Source organism: Rhinatrema bivittatum, chromosome 11, assembly GCF_901001135.1.
Source record: "Rhinatrema bivittatum chromosome 11, aRhiBiv1.1, whole genome shotgun sequence".
Classification (NCBI taxonomy): Eukaryota; Metazoa; Chordata; class Amphibia; order Gymnophiona; family Rhinatrematidae; genus Rhinatrema; species Rhinatrema bivittatum.
Window position 1 is genome coordinate 2,624,254 of NC_042625.1, and position 20,845 is coordinate 2,645,098.

The 20,845-nt window shown below is 44.6% G+C and overlaps 1 protein-coding gene across 9 annotated transcripts in view; it reads left to right on the forward strand.

The window, feature by feature from the left end:
- MTMR3 (myotubularin related protein 3) overlaps positions 1 to 20,845 on the forward strand; it is a 334,346-nt gene that overhangs the window by 31,822 nt on the left and 281,679 nt on the right. The gene's annotated exons all lie outside the window — the stretch shown is intronic.

Consider the following 20,845-nt stretch of genomic DNA (forward strand, 5'->3'; position numbering starts at 1 on the left):
GGCACCCAGAACTGCACACAGTATTCAAGCTGCGGTCTCATCATATAGTGATACAGAGGAATTATGACATCCACCATTTTAGTTGCCATTCCCTTTCGAATAATTCCTGACATTCTGTTTGCTTTTTTGACCACCACAGCACACAGAGCCAATGATTTCAATGTATTGCCCACTATGACACCTAGAGCTTTTTACTGGGTGGTAACTCCTAATGTGGAACCTAACATCGTGTGACCACAGCAAAGGTTATTTTTCCCTGTATGAATCACCTTGCACTTGTCCACATTAAATTTCATTTGCCATTTGGACGCCCAATCTCCCAGCCTCACAAGGTCACCCTGCAATTTATCACAGTCTGCTTGATATTTAACTACTCTGCGTAATTGTACCATCTGCAAATTTAAGCACCTCCCTCATCATGCCCCTTTCCAGATTATTTATAAATATATTAAAAAGCAATCCGATCCCTGAGTTACTCCACTGTTTACCTTTTTCCACTGTGAAAATAGACCATTTAATCCTACTTGTTTAACCAGTTTGCAATCTACAAAATGACATCATCGCCTATCTCATGACTTTTTAGTTTTCTTAGAAGTCTCTCATGAGGGACTTTGTCAAACACCTTTTGAAAATCCAAATACATCACATCTCCCAGTTCACCTTTGTCCATGTTTATTTACCCCTTCATAAAAATGTTGGAGATTTGTGAGGCAAGCCTTCCATAGGGTAAATCCATGCTGGCTGTGTCTCATTAAACCATATCTGTCTAAATGTTCTTTGATTTTATTCTGTGTAACAGTTTCCACAATTTTTCCCGGCATTGAAGTCAGGCTCACTGGTCTTTAGTTTCCTGGATCTCCCCTGGAGTCCTTTTTAAATAGCGGGGTTACATTGACCATCCTCCAGTCTTCAGGTACAATAGACTATTTTAATGATAGGTTACAAATTTTTACTATTTTTACGATTGCAAAAAGATCTTAAGGCCTTTAAAAAGGCACATGTTTCTCTTAAATTCCTTTATCAGCCATGGCAACGTATAATTTTGAGATCATTTTTTGCTTGTTTTTTTTTTTACTTTGTATGCCTCATTTGTTTTTTACTTTTACTCTTTTTATCAATTTTATATTGTAACTGTAATGTTTATTGTTATAACTTTGTACACTGTTAATATTGACCCAGGTAGGAGGAACGGGAGATGAAGTGACCACTGAATGCTTTAAAACATTCCCACATCACGACTGGAGACTGAACAGACTCTGCGTTTGTATGAAAAAAATCAGAGACAATAGTGGTCAGAGCCGTATTGAACTGAAGATCATTAAGCAGTGAATCGTTAAGTCTCCAGAATCGGCGGCCCTGATCTTGGGAAGAGAGGCCAATGTCTATAAAAACGGGAACCTGGTCGGACCATGTTATGATACCTATTTCGGCTTTTTGTATTAGGTGATTATAGAGATTTATCTACCATTAAATAATCGATTCTGGAGTACGAGTCATGGGCTGCAGAGTAAAAGGAATAAGAACGGGATCGTGGAAATTTGGTTTTCCAGGTATCTACTAAATGGAAATCCTCCATGAGATCCTTAAATGCTCAACTGTGAGAGAAGGCAGTGGAGGTGTGACCCTTGAAAGTATCTAGGGACAGAGAAAGCACCACATTAAGGTCACCACCCAAAATAAGTGCACCTGAAGTATGGAGGAGCAGCTGGCGAATGTCTGTAAAGAATTCAGATTGATCCCTGTTAAGGGCATAAAGATTAAGCAGAGTATATTCAGTCTCTTTGATCTTGGCGCGAAGGAGTAAATATCTACCCTTAGTATCTGATTTATGGAAAGTGCATTCCACTACCAGGCTGGCGGCAAACAGGATTCTCACACCGGTGAATCTGGTCAGCTTGGTGTTAGCCGAATAATATTGAGGGGTATATTTAGGAGACTTCATCAAGATTTCATATTTACGTGATAGGTGGATTTCCTGGTGGAAAACAATCTCAGGAGTAAGTATATTGAGTTCACGAAAGAGCAGGGACCTTTTCTGAGGAGAATTCAGCCCCTTAGTGTAGATGGAGACTATTCTTAGTTTAGCCATTCATGTGAATAAATGAGTTGTGAGAAATGGTCGAAATCTAGTGTGCCACCAACCACAATCACAAAAGTCAAGAATATTATACAACATTTCCTTCTATGAGTTATAGCAATATTGAGCAGCTACAGGTAACAAAAATCTAGGTGCAGGATACCCTGGTTCTTGGATTGGAATACAAGTACGGGTGACCCGGCAAAGAAAGAATAGCATATCATGAAACCCCAGAGAACAATTATTGTCCTTGTGTGAAAAAAATAGGCCTGCAATTCCCTCCATACAGGCAAGCGCCTTCCCTTAATTGGGGTGTGAAGTAACAACAGGTAGAGATGGCTCCCCTGATCCCAACACTCGCTCCCAGTAATAAATAAGGTCTGAAATAGACCGTTAGATAGTATCCGAGAGTGTAGGTGATATTTTGGAATACACCAAATTAAACATAACATTTAAATTGAGAAAATGAACACTGATACATGTTAATAAAACACTGAGGCATGTGCCAAATTAGGGATTGTTCAGGTAGATCCATGGTAAGCGAAGAGCCTCCTGATTGCGTAGTCTGCCTGATTGTTTGCCTGCCTTTTGCCATGCAGGTTGCAGGGGTGGTGCGAGAGGCAGCCTGCGTTCTTTGGGTGGTGGTTGATTGCTATCATATCCACGAGGTGCGAGAGCGATGTAGGCTTCAGTTGGATTTAGAATTTTGTGTGTAATCCCATCTAGGTTGACTGAGAGGCCGAATGGATGGAGCCAGCGATATTTAGTATTATTGTTTCTGAGAAAAGTGGTGGCTGCCCACAGTGACTGCCTGTTTTGAAGTGTTGCATAGGACAGGTCTGGGTACACTGATATTTCCTGCCCATTCCATGTGCATCTAGGACGCGATCTAACTGCTTCTGCCACTTGTTCTTTTATAGGATAGTTAGAGAAGCAGACGATGATCTCGCGGCTGTGATTGGGCTGGAAAGAGCGGAGTTCTCTGTGTGCCCTGTCAAATTTAATAGGGGGGATGTGATAGTCAGGCTCTGAATTAGTCTCCGTGAGCAGATATTTATAGAACCCGCGAATCAGCTCGTTCATTTAACCTTTAACCTTTGGTTTGCTAGTAGACTGAATTACTGTGTCCCGAAATTATGTTTGTCTAAAAAGTGTGTCACCAACATGAAAAGTTTGGAAAGCTCTGCTCTAAGGCAAACCTCACAAATATGCCCTTTAATGGATCCCTCCTATTCGGAAGCGAGTTGGAGAAGTTGCCAGTAAATGGGGCGAATATCCAGTGCCTCAACTATCAGAAGACAGGAAAAAGAGGTCTCAGCGCCCTTCTCCCATGAGGAGTCGAGCCAGGGCCTCCCAGCACTTCCAGTCCTACAGAAACCTGTTTTTCCAGTCACCTCGACCCTCTGGGAAGTCTTAGTCCTTTTGGAACTGGGAACCCAAAAAAAGGGACAGGCTCAGGCTCAATGAAATACCATTCTAGAAGCACAGTCCAGATGTATTCCACACATTAAGAAAGGTGGAAAGAAGGCAAAACGATTACCGGCATGGTTAAAAGGGGAGGTGAAAGAAGCTATTTTAGCCAAAAGATCTTCATTCAAAAATTGGAAGAAGGATCCAAAAGAAGAAAATAGGATAAAGCATAAATATTGGCAAGTTAAATGTAAGACATTGATAAGACAGGCTGAGAGAGAATATGAAAAGAAGTTGGCTGTAGAGGCAAAAACTCACAGTAAAAACTTTTTAAAATATATCCGAAGCAGAAAGCCTGTGAGGGAGTCAGTTGGACCCTTAGATGATCGAGGGGTTAAAGGGGCACTTAGAGAAGATAAGGCCATCGCGGAAAGATTAAATGATTTCTTTGCTTCGGTGTTTACTGAAGAGGATGTTGGGGAGGTACCCGTAATGGAGAAGGTTTTCATGGGTAATGATTCAGATGGACTGAATCAAATCACGGTGAATCTAGAAGATGTGGTAGGCCTGATTGACAAACTGAAGAGTAGTAAATCACCCGGACCGGATGGTATACATCCCAGAGTTCTGAAGGAACTAAAAAATGAAATTTCAGACCTATTAGTAAAAATTTGTAACTTATCATTAAAATCATCCATTGTACCTGAAGACTGGAGGATAGCAAATGTAACCCCAATATTTAAAAAGGGCTCCAGGGGCGATCTGGGAAACTACAGACCGGTTAGCCTGACTTCAGTGCCAGGAAAAATAGTGGAAAGTGTTCTAAACATCAAAATCACAGAACATATAGAAAGACATGGTTTAATGGAACAAAGTCAGCATGGCTTTACCCAGGGCAAGTCTTGCCTCACAAATCTGCTTCACTTTTTTGAAGGAGTTAATAAACATGTGGATAAAGGTGAACTGGTAGGTATAGTATATTTGGATTTTCAGAAGGCGTTTGACAAAGTTCCTCATGAGAGGCTTCTAGGAAAAGTAAAAAGTCATGGGATGTCCTTTCATGGATTGCAAACTGGCTAAAAGAAAGGAAACAGAGTAGGATTAAATGGACAATTTTCTCAGTGGAAGGGAGTGGACAGTGGAGTGCCTCAGGGATCTGTATTGGGACCCTTACTGTTCAATATATTTATAAATGATCTGGAAAGAAATACGACGAGTGAGATAATCAAATTTGCAGATGACACAAAATTGTTCAGAGTAGTTAAATCACAAGCAGATTGTGATAAATTGCAGGAAGACCTTGTGAGACTGGAAAATTGGGCATCCAAATGGCAGATGAAATTTAATGTGGATAAGTGCAAGGTGATTCATATAGGGAAAAATAACCCATGCTATAATTGCACAATGTTGGGTTCCATATTAGGTGCTACAACCCTAGAAAGAGATCTAGGTGTCATAATGGATAACACATTGAAATCGTCGGTTCAGTGTGCTGCGGCAGTCAAAAAAGCAAACAGAATGTTGGGAATTATTAGAAAGGGAATGGTGAATAAAACAGTATTCAAGGTGAGACCGCACCTTGAATACTGTGTACAATTCTGGTCGCCGCATCTCAGAAAGATATAATTGCAATGGAGAAGGTACAGAGAAGGGCTACCAAAATAAGGGGAATGGAACAGTTCCCCTATGAGGAAAGATTAAAGAGGTTAGGACTTTTCAGCTTGGAGAAGAGACGGCTGAGGGTGGATATGATAGAGGTGTTTAAAATCATGAGAGGTCTAGAACGGGTAGATGTGAATCTGTTATTTACTCTTTCGGATAGTAGAAAGACTAAGGGGCACTCCATGAAGTTAACATGGGGCACATTTAAAACGAATCGGAGAAAGTTCTTTTTTACTCAACGCACAATTAAACTCTGGAATTTGTTGCCAGAGGATGTGGTTAGTGCAGTTAGTATAGCTGTGTTTAAAAAAGGATTGGATAAGTTCTTGGAGGAGTAGTCCATTACCTGCTATTAAGTTCACTTAGAGAATAGCCACTGCCATTAGCAATGGTAACATGGAATAGACTTAGTTTTTGGGTACTTGCCAGGTTCTTATGGCCTGGATTGGCCACTGTTGGAAACAGGATGCTGGGCTGGATGGACCCTTGGTCTGACCCAGTATGGCATTTTCTTATGTTCTTATGTTAAGTTGGGCTGGCCCATCCATGGGAAGAGGAGATAGGGGGTCGACTTTCCCTCTTCTACCAGCGGTGGGTCAAGATCATGTCGGACAAATGGGTACTGGACATCATACAAGAAGGTTATGCTCTGGAATTTCGCAGTATCCCTCGGGACGGGTTCATGATATCACCTTGCCACTCCCAGCTCAAGAAACTGGCAGCGGAATCCACACTGATAAAGCTCCTCAGTTTGAGGGCTATAACTCCGGTACCTACACCCCAAGTAAATACGGGGCGTTATTCCATCTATTTTATCGTGCCCAAGAAAGAGGGCTCATTCTGCCCCATCCTGAATCTCAAGAGTGTCAACCGTCATGTACGGATATTACGCTTCCACATGGAAACTCTGCGCTCTGTCATAATGGCAGTGCAATCGGGAAAGCTTTTAACCTCCCTGGACGCCTCTGAAGCTTACCTTCATATTCCAGTCCAACAAGACCACCAGGTTTTCTACGGTTTGCGGTACTGGGCCGCCATTACCAGTTCCGGGCGTTACTCTTTGGTGTAGCAATCGCCCCCAGAACATTCTCCAAAATTTTGGTGGTCGTGGTGGCAGCACTGAGGAAAGAAGGGACCCTGGTGCACCCCTACTTGGATGACTGGCTGATCCGGGTGAAGTCATTGGAAGAGAGCCTCCGGGTGACCAACAGGGTCAAGTCCCTCTTACAGGAACTCGGTTGGGTCGTGAACATGGACAAGAGCAGCCTCAAGCCCTCCCAGTTGTTAGAGTACCTGGGGGCCCAGTTTGACACCAAGCAGAACAAGGACTTCCTTCCTCCCCTGAGGAGGAGGAAACTGATGGACCAAGTACGCCGGTTGACGACCACAATGCGCCCCAAGGTGTGGGACTAGCTTCAGGTCCTCGCCCTCATGGCATCAACACTGGAAGTTGTACCGTGGGCAAGGGCTCACATGCTGCCTCTCCAGCACTCCTTCCTATCACGCTGGAACCCACTGTCCCAAGACTACTCGATTCATCTCCACCTACCAACAGAGGTATGCTCTTGGCTCCAGTGGAGCAAGGGCGTAAGCCTATCCCCACTGAGCTGGATCGTCCTCACAACAGATACGAGCCTCCGAGGGTGGGGAGCTCACTGTCAGGAGCTGACAGCCCAAGGACAATGGACCAAGGAAGAGGCGAACTGGATCATAAACCGCCTGGAAGCTCAAGCGATCAGACTAGCATCCCTGCAGTTCAGCCACAGTCTCTGGGGGCAATCGATTCGAGTGATGTTGGACAATGTGCAAGGGACAAAACACCCTCACAAACAGAAGTCACTAGGGTGTATGTTTTTGTTTTAATAGAATTCATCAGTAAAGGATAAGTTACTTATAGATATGAGACCTTGACTCAAAACTGCTATAGAATCAACCGGGACATGATAGTGTTCACACTCATTAAACAACTAACATTGATTAAAACTGTTACCGAACATTATGGCACCTGTGTAAACTGATAGAGGTTAATAGCATTACTTTTGTGCCTTACTGTAAACCGTTGTGACGGTACCCACGTTAACGACGGTATAGAAAAAGTTTTAAATAAATAAATAAATAAAATACATCAACTGCCGGGGAGGAACAAAGAGCCATCAGGTGTCTCTGGAAGTAAGACCCCCTTATGGAATGGGCGGAGTTAAACCTACAAGGGATCGCGGCCTCCCACATTGCAGGAAAAGAGAACGTCACAGTGGACTTTCTCAGCAGGGAAAGCCTGGACCCGGGGGAATGGATGCTGTTGACCAAAGGCTTCCAGCTTCCAGTAAATCACTGGGGCCTCCCGGCCATGGATCTACTGGCCACATCTCACAATGCGAAAGTCTCCCAGTTCTTCAGTCGCAGACTAGATTAGCACTCCTAAGGGATCGACGCCCTCATCCAGACCTGGCCAGAGGAGGACCTACTGTACACCTTCCCCCTATGGCTTCCACTGGGCAAGATCATCCGCAAGATAGAACGCCATAGAGGTTTAGTCCTCCTAGTGGCCCCGGATTGGCCCAGATGCCCGTGGTACACAGACATGCGAAGACTCCTCGTGGAGAGTCCTTTGTGCCTCCCCCCACACAGGGACCTTCTCCAGCAGGGCCCGATTCTTCACGAAGATCTGTCTCTATTCTCTCTTACGGTCTGGCCCTTAAGAGGGCTTGCCTGAATTAGAGTGGGTACTTGGCATCCTTGATCGCTACCTTGCTTAGCGCGCAGAAGTTCTCAACATCCCTGGCATACATACGGATCTGGAGAACAGCCAAGATCCCCATGATTCTGGAATTTTTACAGGATGGCCTGAAGAAAGGGTTGTCCCTCAATTCCTTCAAGGTCCAAGTAGCAGCCCTCTCCTGCTTCGGAGCTAAGCTACTGTAACCCGCCGACATCAGTCGAGCAGCGACGTGGTCTTCCCTACACACCTTCTCCAGGTTCTACCGCCTGAACGTCCAGGCTCGAGAAGATGCAGCCTTTGCAAGGGCGGTGCTAACTGGACCACGGGCAGCCTCCCGCCCCGTTTGGGAGTAGCTTTTGTACATTCCACTGGTCCTGAGTCCATATGGCTACACGCTAGGAAATGGAGAAATTACTTATCTGATGATTTCATTTTCCTTAGTGTAGACAGATGGACTCAGCATCCCGCCCACTGCTGCCCAGGAGAGGCGCCAAGGAATCGCCCATGAGGCGAACCTCGATTCCATAGGAATATGGGTAAGCCGTTGCCCTACCCCTAGTTCAGGGCATCCGCATTATAGCTGGTTTCGATGCTTACGTTGGTTGAGTACACTGGTGGTCTCTAGTTTGATTAACCAATGGTTTAATCAAGTTGTATCCAAATTTTAATCAACAATGGCTTTTCGAAGAGAATACTGAAGAGCTGAGGTCACTGCAGGGGTATATCTAGGGTGAAGTCAGCTTTGAAACATGACTCCTTCTCCCATCTACTAGCAGAGGAACACATAACCCACTGGTCCTGAGTCCATCTGTCTACACTAAGGAAAACGAAATTATCAGGTAAGTAATTTCTCCATTTTGTTCCTAACTCTAGTTTGCTGCTGTCTTTTTTGTCCCGGAAATGGCTATAAAAACAAGTTTGCTTACCGTAAACGTTGTTTCCGTAGATAGCAGAATGAATTAGCCATGCTGTCCTGGGATCTGTCAATCAGGTCCGGGAGGCGGAGCTTGACAAAGCAGAGGTTAGGATTTTTGTCCCTCTGCGGCTGCGCGTGGGTTCCCGCGCAGGAAGTGCAGATTCTCCTCAGTCTGTGATTAAGCATGAATGGTTGAGTGATATTGGTGATTGCCAGGGAGGAGGGCGGGTCAGCATGGCTAATTCATTCTGCTATCTACGGAAACAACGTTTACGGTAAGCAAACTTGTTTTTTCCCGTCGATAGCAGGAATGAATTAGCCATGCTGTCCTGGGAGTCACAAGCTCCCATCACGTTTAATCTATTTGTTCTGGTAAAGTGTATTAGGTAGTGGCAATCACCTGGTGTCAGCTGTTGCGGAATGTAGGATTGTATGACCTAGCTGCCTGTCCGTTGAGACTTGCTGATCTAAGCAATAATGTGCTGTAAACGTATGTAGGGAAGTCCATGTTGCCGCTTTGCATATGTCTATGGGCTGAACATGTTTGAGGTGTGCCCAGGAGGTGGAGAGGGCACGTGTCTGATGTGCTTTGGGTTTTTGAAGTAGTGGTATATTCTGTTTTGTATAGCAGAACTTGATGCATTGTACTATTCAGCTTGCTATAGTCCGTTTTGTGACCGCTAGACCTTGTCTGTTGGGGTCAAAGGACAGAAATAGTTGGGATGGTCGTGAAGAGTCCGACGTTCTATTCCTGTAATACGCCAGCGCTCTTTTGCAATCCAAGGTATGGAGTAATGCCTCGCGGTCATTGGCATGTGGCTTTGGGAAAAAAGTTGGTAGGTCTATAGTTTGATTGATATGAAACTGGGAGATGACCTTAGGTAGAAATGAGGGATGTGTTCTCAGGACTACCTTTTGATGGAAGAATTGTAGGTACGGTTCATAGTGTACTAATGCCTGAAGTTCACTAACACGTCTCGTTGAAGTGATTGCGACCAGGAATACCACCTTCCAGGTTAGGTATTTAATATGTGCTGATTCCATGGGTTCGAACGGGGAATGCATCAATTGGTCCAAGACTATATTGATGTTCCACGGAATCGCTGGTTTCTTAGAAGGTGGTCTAATGTGTAACATTCCCTTCAAGAAGCTAGCGAGGAGAGGATGAGCTGCTATTGTGACGTTATTATAAGGTCTATGGTAGGCTGCAATAGCACTCAAATGGACGCGAATAGATGCTGTCGCTAACCCCGCTTCATAAAGGGTATGTAGATAGTCCAGTAATTGATGAGGTGTACAATCCACCGGAGAGATGTGGTTTGACGTACACCAGGTGGTATATCTTCTCCACTTATAACTGTAGTTCAATCTAGTGGAGGGTTTTCTGGATTCTAGAAGTATAAGCTGTGTCTTCTGGGATACTTTTTGTTGTGTTAGTAACCACCTGTCAGTCTCCAGGCTGTCAAGTGGAGGGAAGAGTGTAGCGGATGAAGTAGGGTCCCCTGATCCTGAAATAGAAGGTCCGAATGGGACGGGAGCCGGATTGGTTCTTCCCTGGAGAGGCGAAGGAGGTAACTGTACCATGGTTGACGGGGCCAGGCCGGGGCTATGAGTATCATTTGTGCCCTGTCGGCTATGCATTTTTGAATAGTTCTGGTGATGAGGGGAATGGGTGGGAAGGCATAAAGAAGGCCTCGTGACCACGGAATCAGAAAGGCATCTTGCGCTGTTCTGAGTGAGCTTGGATGTATGGAAAAAAACTTGGGAATTTGTGTGTTGTGTTCCGTAGCAAAAAGGTCGATTGTTGGAGTTCCCCATTTGTTGAATATTTGTACCGCCACTTCTCCGTTGAGGGTCCACTCGTGGGGATGAAAAATTCGACTTAATCTGTCCGCTCTTGTATTTACTATGCCGGGTAGATAAGTCGCTTGTAGATGCATGCTCTGCTGATGTGCGAGGTGGAAAATTTGTAATGTTTCCTTGCACAGTGTCCAGGATCCCGAGCCCCCCTGCTTGTTGATGTAGAACATCGCCACTTGATTGTCCGTATACACCATGATTCTGCGACCACGCAAGAATGTCTGGAATGCTTGCAAGGCTAGGCGAATGGCTCGAAGTTCTAGCAGGTTGATCTGTAGAGTTTGCTCTGGTAACATCCACAGGCCCTGCGTTTCGTAGACTTCCAGATGTGCTCCCCATCCCTTTCGGGAAGCATCTGTCGTTAGGACTGCGTTGTGAATGGGTGGTTGAAATAGAGCTCCTTTCACTAGTGTTGACAGCAGGAGCCACCAAGAGATGTCTCTTTTCATCTCCTTGGTAAGGTTGATTGGTTGCGAGAGAGGTTGCGAGTGTTGTTTCCACTGTCGTTTGAGTCCCCACTGTAACCTTCTTATGTGTAATTTGGTATTGGGGACTAAGAAATTGGCGGCTGCCATGTGGCCGAGGACTACTAGTACTTGTCGTGCCGCTGTTACTTGTTTTGTTCGTAAACTGTGTAATAGCTGTCGTAACTGAAGTTGTCTGTCTTGCGGCAGATACGCTCTGGCCTGTATAGTGTCCAGGTATGCTCCTATAAATTGGAGTTGCTGTGTCGGTTGGAGTTGAGATTTTTGAAAATTGACTACCAGTCCTAATTGCTGCAGGCATTGAAGGATCTGTTGCAGATGGGATTGTAGTAGTTCCCTGCTCGGAGCCACTACTAACCAATCGTCCAAGTATGGGAATATTGTCATCCCTTGTTTCCGAAGATGTGCCACCACCACTACCATGCATTTGGTGAACACTCTGGGTGCCGCTGACAACCCAAAGGGGAGCACCTTGTACTGGTAATGTCTGTGTTTGTAACGAAAACATAGGTACCGCCAAGAAGAAGGGTGAATTGGAATGTGAGTATAAGCATCTTTCAGGTCGATGGAACACATCCAATCGTTGGGTTGTAATAGTGGAAGGATTGACTTCAACGATACCATCTTGAATTTTTCCTTTACGAGAAATTTGTTGAGCTCTCTGAGATCCAAGATGGGTCGCAGGCCCCCCGACCTCTTGGGAATCAGGAAATAGGGTGAATAGAATCCCTGATTGTGGTGGATTCTGGAGAGGAGCGCAATGGCGCTTGATTGGCAAAGATTGGTTATCTCCTGTTGGAGCTGTGGGTGAGGCCTTGTATTTCCTGTAGCTGCGAATTGGGGTAGGGTTGGTTTTGTTTGGAAGTGTAAACGATACCCTTGGCTTACAATGTCCAGAACCCATTGATCCGATGTTATTTGGTCCCACATGTGGAGACAAGACTGGATCCTCCCTGGCGGTGGTGATGGTTGTGGTAGTGGCATTAGGTTCAAAAAGATTGCGCTGGCTTGGCGGCCGCAGGCTGTTGTTGGCTCTGTTGGCGTTGTGCCCGTGGTTTGCCTCTACGTGGCAGTTGAGGTTGTTGATGTTGTGTTTGTTGTCTTTGGTAATTAGGATAGGTCTGAGGGCGATATCCCTGGTATGACCTATATGATCTTCTTCCATATGAGGATCTGCGAGGATACTGGTAGAAGCGCCTTGAGGATTGGTATGTCGAATGGAACTGCAACGACTGCACTGCCAAAGCCTCTTCCTTCAGCTTTCCCACCGTTTCCTGTAGTTTAGTACCGAACAGGTGTTCCCTGGTGCAAGGAAGATTGGCGAGTTTCTCATGGACGTCCTCTCTTATAGAGCTTGAGCGAAGCCACGCCGTCCTACGCGCTGCTATTGCAGTCGCTGAAGCTCTTGATGAAGTTTCCATGCCCTCGTATACTGAGCGGAGGAGGTGTCTCGAGCATTCCTCCATATCATGTAATGTCTGAGGCATTTGTTCTCGCGTTGTGGCTAGTAAGCCCTTTGTGGCCTGTATACACTCGTACATGTATTGCACCATATAAAATTGGTGGTGCATAATATGTGTAGTCAGCATGGCGTTCTGATAAACTTTCCTACCCATCTCATCTAGGTATTTATGATCCTTGTTGGGGGGGTAGGTGGCATGAAGTTTCGATTTTTTGAATCTTTGCATTGCGGATTCCACTATTACTGACTCGTGCTGCAATTGAGGAAGCGCATAAGGGGTTTCCTTTTTGATGCGGAACTTGATGTCAGATTTCTGTGACACTGGTTGTATCGACTGTGGAGTCTCCCATGACTTAAGTAAAAGCCGATGTAGGAGATCATGGGGAGGAAGCGTGGTAGGTTCCCCCGGAACATCGAATATTTTTAATAACCCAAGGGTTTCCGCCCTGGGGTCAGGTTCTTTCTGGAATTGTAATTGGAGTATATTACCCATTTCTCTAAAAAGCGAGGGTAAGATAGGTCCTCCGGTGGCGAATACGGTTCTTGTTGTCCTTCTGGCACGTCAGAAGGAAATCCTGTTGACGAATTGGGAGAATCAGAAATGGAATCATATGGTTCTGGCAAGGTGGAGCGTGCCGGGGAGGGTTGTGGAGATATCCCCTCAGGCGAGGCTGGTGTGTCTTTTGTTCCGGTCTTCGGAGGAGGAGACGTTGGCTCTGTTTCAGTATCGGAGGGCGCTTTCCCTAACGCAAAGGACGATTCCAACGTGCTATAAAATCCAGCCAACGATTGCGATAATTGCCAAAAGGCATCTTTAGAAGCTTGTGGCAAATCTGGCTTTTGTTGTCTCTTAGCTGGTTTGGCCAAATGTTTTCCTACGTCCGAGGTTTTTGACGGGGAAGATGCCTGAGAAGATGTCACGTAAATTGGAGATTGTGCATCCCGTGATTGGGATCTCCAGGACAATCTGGAGGTGTCTGGGCTACGTTTTGTCCTGTCATGGTGTCTATGATGAGATTTTTGCCCATGTACCTGGTGTTTTGTTCTTGACTGATGTGACTCCCGCAACTCCTGATGAGAGCAAGATGATCGTCTATCTCTGGAGTCTCTTGAGGAGGAACTTCATTTTCGTTTGCGAGATTGTTCACTGAGTTGTCCTTTGCTTGACAAAGTGTATAGCTCTGGTCTTCCTCCCGTGCGTTCACAGATGAAAGCCCCTTCAGGGCGTGTTAATTTTGATTTTGAGGTATGTCTGTTAGACGTCTCAGATGACCTTGTGGTTGAACGCACCGTGGACCGTTCAATTGATTCCAGTTCAGTCGGTATTTCTGTTGGTTTTTGTTTTTCTTTGGAACTTTGGTGTTTTTGCGTCTTCTTCGGCGCCGAAGGTTTCGACTGTTTCTTTGACGATGGCTCCTGCGCCAAAGCCGGTCCCGGTGCCGCAGGAGGCGCCGATGGTTGCGGCGCTGTACTCGGTGCCGATGGGTCCGGCGCCGTACTCGGTGCCCATGGCTCCGGCGCCGTACTCGACGCCGTTGGTTCCCGCGCCGTACTCGGCGTCGGTGGATCCCGCGCCGTACTCGGCGCCAATGTCTTTCGGATCCTATCCCGCGCCGATGGGTGTCGAGTATCTCTGTGCGCCGTAGGTGAGCTTTTCGGAGCCGATCCTGTCGGCGCCGTATGTTCTTTTTCCCCCAGACGGTGGGAAGACTTTTGCACCTTAGAAGATGGCGGCTCATGGCGCAATGATTCATGGCGCCGTGGTTTTCCTGGTCTATGTGACCGAGATATTTTCGTCTGTGCCGTGTCACGTCCTAAGACCTTCGGCGCCATTTTGGTTTTATTTGGCAATGGGTCTCGGCTAGCAGGGGATCGAAGTTCGGGAACTACAGAGCTCTGTTTCCCTTGTACCTGATGAGCCAGATCCGACACTGCTGATCGTGGGGTCGAATATTTTAGTTCCTTCACCGGTCCCGGGGAAGAATGGACATCCGAGGGTTCTGAGGTGCTCAAGAGTTCTTGTAGCCGATAGGCCCTTTGTCTTTTGGCCCTTGGAGACATTTTTGCACAAAATTCACAATTCGGAACGTCATGGCTGCTGCCGAGGCAGCGGTAACATCGGTCATGGTTGTCCGTGACCGACATCACCTTTCCACAGCAGCAGCGCTTGAAGCCCGATTTCGACATGAGGAGAACAATAGCTCCGCGTGCGATCCCGCGCGCGGAAAGAACAGACTGAGGAGAATCTGCACTTCCTGCGCGGGAACCCACACGCAGCCGCAGAGGGACAAAAAACCTAACCTCTGCTTTGTCAAGCTCCGCCTCCCGGACCTGATTGACAGATCCCAGGACAGCATGGCTAATTCATTCCTGCTATCGACGGGAAACATATATGTTTGGCAATTGGCATTAGTATTGTCAGCAGGAACAAATGATAGTCATTCAGTTGGTATCCAAAAATGAGAGATTGTTATTACCCGTGAACAATCTTCTCAGATATATTTATTTACCTAGTTCTTTGACAAGCAGACATGAATTATCCATAATATATTGGTGATGACATCTCATAATGCTGACTCAGATCCAGCTCCAAGTTCTATAAAATCTTTTTGGAGCACGTGCGGGATTTCCCACACTCATACACTGCCTCATGAGCCTCTCAGTCTGCCTTTGTCTGAGCTACTGCATGAACATGTTTCCCACTCTTTCAAAGTTTTTCAACTTTTGGCCTTTTCCCTTGTTACTGCCTCATTGCTTTTCTATTTTCTTGCCGTTGTCTTGGCAGCTCCTGAAACAGAGCTTTTCACTGCTTAAAAAAAAAAAGGTTAAGATGAGTTTGGAGAAGTCAAAGGCCAAAAAACCTATGCTCAGTATAAAATACCATGCAATTAGTGCAGGAATAGAGATCAGACATTTAGATATTAATCATGATTATCTTTCAATGAAAGGTTGTTTTTGTTCAAAATATATCACTTAGCCCTTTTTAACAAGCTAATTCCTAGAGGTCCTACACTCTCCAGTTTTCCCATTTAGGCAATGACTGCTCAAAGTAATCTGATGACCAAACACTTGGGTGGTCCCACTGCACATGTGGGGTTTTTTTTCTACATAACCCAATGAACATAACTTGGGATCCATTTGTATTTGAATACCAGTTTTAGCAATGTTTTATCTAATGGTTTCCCAAAAGTGTAGAATAATAAGGCAATCATAATTTATTTTATGCTTCCCTAACCAGAACAGCTGTGGTATGGCACAGTAGATAACAGCTATGTTCAAAGTACAGACATTTAGGACAAATAAATTAGGACATATAAAATTGATTTTAATAGCATGAGAGTAAGAAAGGAAAACCAGGATCTAAAGTAACTAGGAGTTTTGCTACATCTCAGATAATTTTATGGTGTTCTAAGTTACTACTTGATAGGCACAGTAGGTAGCAGCATGTGAAGAAATGTATGGGATCTCAAATTTAAAGTTCTGAAGCGAAATTACTACTGTTTGGATAGACTTGTTTAAGGTCATGGGGAACAGGTTTGCCTCGTATAAGAAGTCAGAATTTTTCTTCTAGTAAGGAAAGGCCTTCTAGTGAGGTAGGCTAAGTTGTGGTTTCTGGACCAAAAGCCACCTCAGAAGAGCTAGGTTTTAATTTTCCAAATTTTATCAGGTTTGATGCTAATCTGATGTTCAGTGGTGTAGGGTATTGCATAAGTAGAAAAAACTGCCTTCGTCCCAAAATTTTTCCAGTACAGAGGGGAATCAAATTTATCCAGTATAATTTTAGCGGGATAAGTCCAGTCTGCAAAGGATTTTATATTAATATATTTTACAAGTGAATGATAAAGGGCACTTATAACTCCACATATATTCAATACTTTGTCTTCACACCTTGTACTTTTTTTGTTCTGCTGCCTAAAAAATACAAATCAAAATACATTTAGTTTCTAAGGTCCAGAAGTGTAATTTATTAACTTTATTTTCAATATTCTTCATTTTCAATGTTTCTGAATTAAATGTTCTCTGAGTAACATTGAAGTTAGGGTCTGTGCATGTCTCTGGAATTTGAGTTTCATCTTTCTACAATAGTCTGTGCTCTTTGTAATCAAGCTCTTCAGATTGGGAGCTAAAATTGTAGATTTTTTTTGTACTTTTACTACATATATTTCTTTAGTTTTGCAGACTTGGATTTGTTGAGTTTAGGCATCTTTCCCACAAAAGTGGTACATTTTAAGTTAAGTTCCTTTATTTTAATTCCCAAACAGAACACCCATCTGTATTCATTCCCTGTACCACCAGAAGTCTCTGTAAGCTACTCTTGATATTTAATTACAAAAATCTTTGAAGCTGGCTAGACATGTAGTGACCTACTACTGACTAATAATGAGCCGCAGCAGCTGTTATAATTGCTGTTGGTCCCTGGATTGCTGCTGTTGGGCCTGGTGGTCAGGTTCTTCCTGTTTAGGGAAATTCCTTTGCACTAACATGTGAAGGCTCATAGTGTACATTCTGAATCTATCTGCTATAACCTTCTACCAAAATATGAAAGCTGAAAGTAAAGGGCCTTTTGTAATCCTATGTGGGTATATTTTACCATATTGTAACTTTCTGGGAGATAACTGTTTTCAACATGTGCAATATCAATTTTTGCACTTAACTTATCCGTAGGAATTGTGTTTCTGCTGATATTACCTTGCTTGGCATCACAAACACTTTCTTCTTTTAGTGCATGATCTGTTAGGATTTGTGGTGGTTTTCGTGCTGGATCTGTTAGAATTTTACAGTACCATGAGAAATGTGTGTATAGGAGTGTTCTTGACTTGGTCAAGACATTGACCTTGATGTTATAGTGGTGGGTAGCATGATCTAAACTGTATTTTGATTTGTCCTTTCATAATAGTTGCACTGTGGCTGAAGAAGCAATTGGGGACACTATTAATGTATCAAGTTGAGTTTTGCTGAAAGCTTAGAATTCATGGAATGTGAATTGCTTACAAACTAAACGTCTAACACAACAGTTGTCCGTATTCAGCATGTACCTCTTGTGCACTGAGCCTTACAGGTGCCATTTGGGAAACAAGATCCATTTCTTATTTATCCACATTTATTATGAAATTCAAGTTATTACATTACTGGATATTACCTCTAGGTGACTGTGCTTTAGAATGTTCAAAAACAATTTTTAGCTGCTTTGAATCTGAGTAGTCTAATTTCCTTTATAATCAAAAAAAGCTTACTGCAATTCCTAAATATATGCTGTGGAATCAGCTTGGATGAGTATTCTAAGTTTCACACTACTTGTTTCTAATAATGTCATTGGTCTTCATCAGTGAAACTATAGCATCATTGTTTTGTCATTCCCATACCATTCCGTACATTCTTGACAATTTCCTGAGTAATTAATTAAAGTATGATTATGCAACTAATAACTATCCAGTCAGTAACTGAATAGCATAGCAGTGTGCTGAGTATAGTCTGAAAAATTCTTCCTCATGTTAATCTGTTTGAGTACACAACAAATTTTGTAGATATGAATTTAGTGTGTGGTCTATTTTTACATTGTATCAAAAGTTCTTTTTGTAAATATTTTGTTGACATAGTAATACATTTTTAACCTTGAATATTTAGTATTTACATTTATTGATCGCTTACCTGGTTGAAGAGATGTTGGTTTGCCCAGTTCACTTATGTTATAGGTACCCTGGAATACCCCCAAATTTAGTGGCATGGAAAATCAGTTGAGAAATTCTGTAACATTTTTGAGAATTGTGGGTACTTGGGTCTAGTTTTTGCAGAATGTCTGTATTGTCTGTCTTGGTGCTGAAATTATTTATTCCATATTATTTTCCACACTGGTATTTCCATATTTAGGAAGAGCAAATAATTTGGGGCCTGTATTGCAGCAGAGTTTGAAGATAAAAACTGAGAAGAACAAGATGGTTTAAAAGTTTTGGCATGAAGTAATAAGGAGCGTTAACAATAGCCAGGTTTTTACTCCTGTTTTATCACACATTTTTCAGGAGTAAGTAAACTCTGGTATGGTAACAGGGGTTTTAAATAATGCATTTTAAACAGACGGGTGTATACAAATGCCATGTAAAAGAATGCATTATCTGTTCCCCAGTAATGCAGAGAGGTGCATTAAAGGGCAAGCAGCTTAAATCATATTTTATTAATGCTAGCAATTGAACTCCTGGGTCAGAGCAGGAGTAAATTCGCATTTCTCATTGCTATATTATACTATTGCTGTGCCCAGTGTGATAGTGTCTAGCTACTTCTACCACAATGGGCGCAACAGTAGAATAACTTTGGCTACCAGAAATGTGAATTTACTGCACCTCGGACCCAGGAGTTTAATTTCTGGTACTCTCAAGTTAGGGCACCTACAGTTGAACAGTATATCAGCACTGTGCATCCACCTGTGTTTATCTGTAGATGCCCACCCTAGGAAGCTTACACTTTGTTCAGCTAGCTATAAGTACCCGCTCCAGAGAGCAACTTCTTGCATCCAAGGCTCTTTTGGCAGAGAATGGCAAGTAAAATCAAAGCATAAGCTCTCTGGGGTGAGCAACTATAGCTAGCTTAACAAACTATAAACTTTCTGGGGGGAGAGGGTATCTAAAGCTGGACAGGAGCCAAAGTTGGATGCTCAGTACCAAAATGCATATTGTTCAGCTGAAGGTGCCTGCCCCACAGAGCTTATGCTTTCGATTTTACTTGCCATGTTTTGCCAAAATGGCATTGCATGTGAGATTGGTGCTGTGCATCCCAACTTGTGGGCATATTTCTTTTATTCATTTTTTTTTATATTCTACTTTTTTGCATTTCTAAGCAGGTTACATTCCGGTACTATAGGTATTTCCCTATCCCTAGAGGGCTCACAATCTTAAGTTCCTGTACGTACCCGGATCAGTCCAGACAGTGGGTTGAGCCTCCTTTCCAGCAGGTGGAGACAGACTAAAACTTGCAGGATGCCCTATATCAGGACAGAGCCTATCCTTTCACCCTTCAGTATTCGTCTGTCTCCCAGCAGGTGCAGCATCTCCCCTTCGGTTCTCTGCTGTAGGCTAGTCAGCCTCTTTATTCTCTTTAGGTTCAAGCAAGTACTTCTTTTGGTTCTTGTTTAAAAAAAAAAGTGAATCTCTGAAGGAATTTTTGCCTTCTTTAGTGCCTTTTTGTGTGGGAGACGTCCGTCTCACAGCTCTTGCCCGGCTCAGGGAGGCTTGTCCCCTTTTGCAGGAGGGGGTTCCCTGCTTAGTCCTGAGTCCGTGTACGCTTCCAGGTGTGGGGACCGACGCTCTCTGGGCCTCGTTCCCCCTCTGGCTGCCGAGAGGGTTTTGAACCCGCTGCTGCGCTCAGTAAAAAAAAAAAAAAGTTTCAAAGTTTTAACTTTCAATAAGTTGCAGGTACTCACCTACCTCTAACTTATTTGCAGCAGTTGACCAGCTTTTTTAACTTTTTCTGGTCAGTATAGGATTAGAACCGGCAGTCAGAGAAGCAGAAGGCAGCAGGTTCCCGCCTGCTCTCTCCTGCTGTGCAGGCTGTCAATCAAGCTTTGTTTTTTCAGCTTTTTTTTCCTCAGCCGAGGTTGCTATGTCCCAGCTGACAGCCTGTGTTTCTTGTGGGCTGTCCTCCTCGCGTTTTTCGCGATAGGGCCTCTGCACTGCTTGTCTGCCAGGTGGGGAAGGTCCTTCCTCGGCAGGACAAGCAAATTTAGCCCTGGGCTCCACGCCTCCCGGCATGGCTAGGCCTTTCCCGGGTCGGCAGAGCCCGGGAACGGCCGCCATCTTTGATTTTTCATCTGGGCCGATTTCAGTGCTCCCTGGGGCTGGGGGGCCGGATTTTTTCGATTTAACCCCCGATTTGGCCTCCGCAGGTTCCCAGGAAGGGGGTCCTGACCTTCCCTCGCCCCCCCCTCCGGTAAATCCAGGGTCCCTTTTTTCCACAGATTCCGTCCTCATGCACAAATCTTATTTAGCTAGCCTGCATGAGATGGATGAAAGCCCCCCCCCCCGTCTAAAATCCCTCGCTCTGCGCCGTTGACCTCTGGACCGGCTGCGGAGCCTCAGGGACCAGTTCGGGTGCGGGTGGTCCCAGGGTTCCCCCCCCCCCCCCCCCCGGTGTCTCCTGGGTCCTCAGACCCCGCTGCTTCCTCGGATTCGGCAGATGCCCCCCCCCCCCCAGAGGGGGATGACCACAGAGCCCTTCGTCTTTTTTGTAAGGAGGAGCTAGAGCCCCTCCTCCCTTTTGTTTTGGA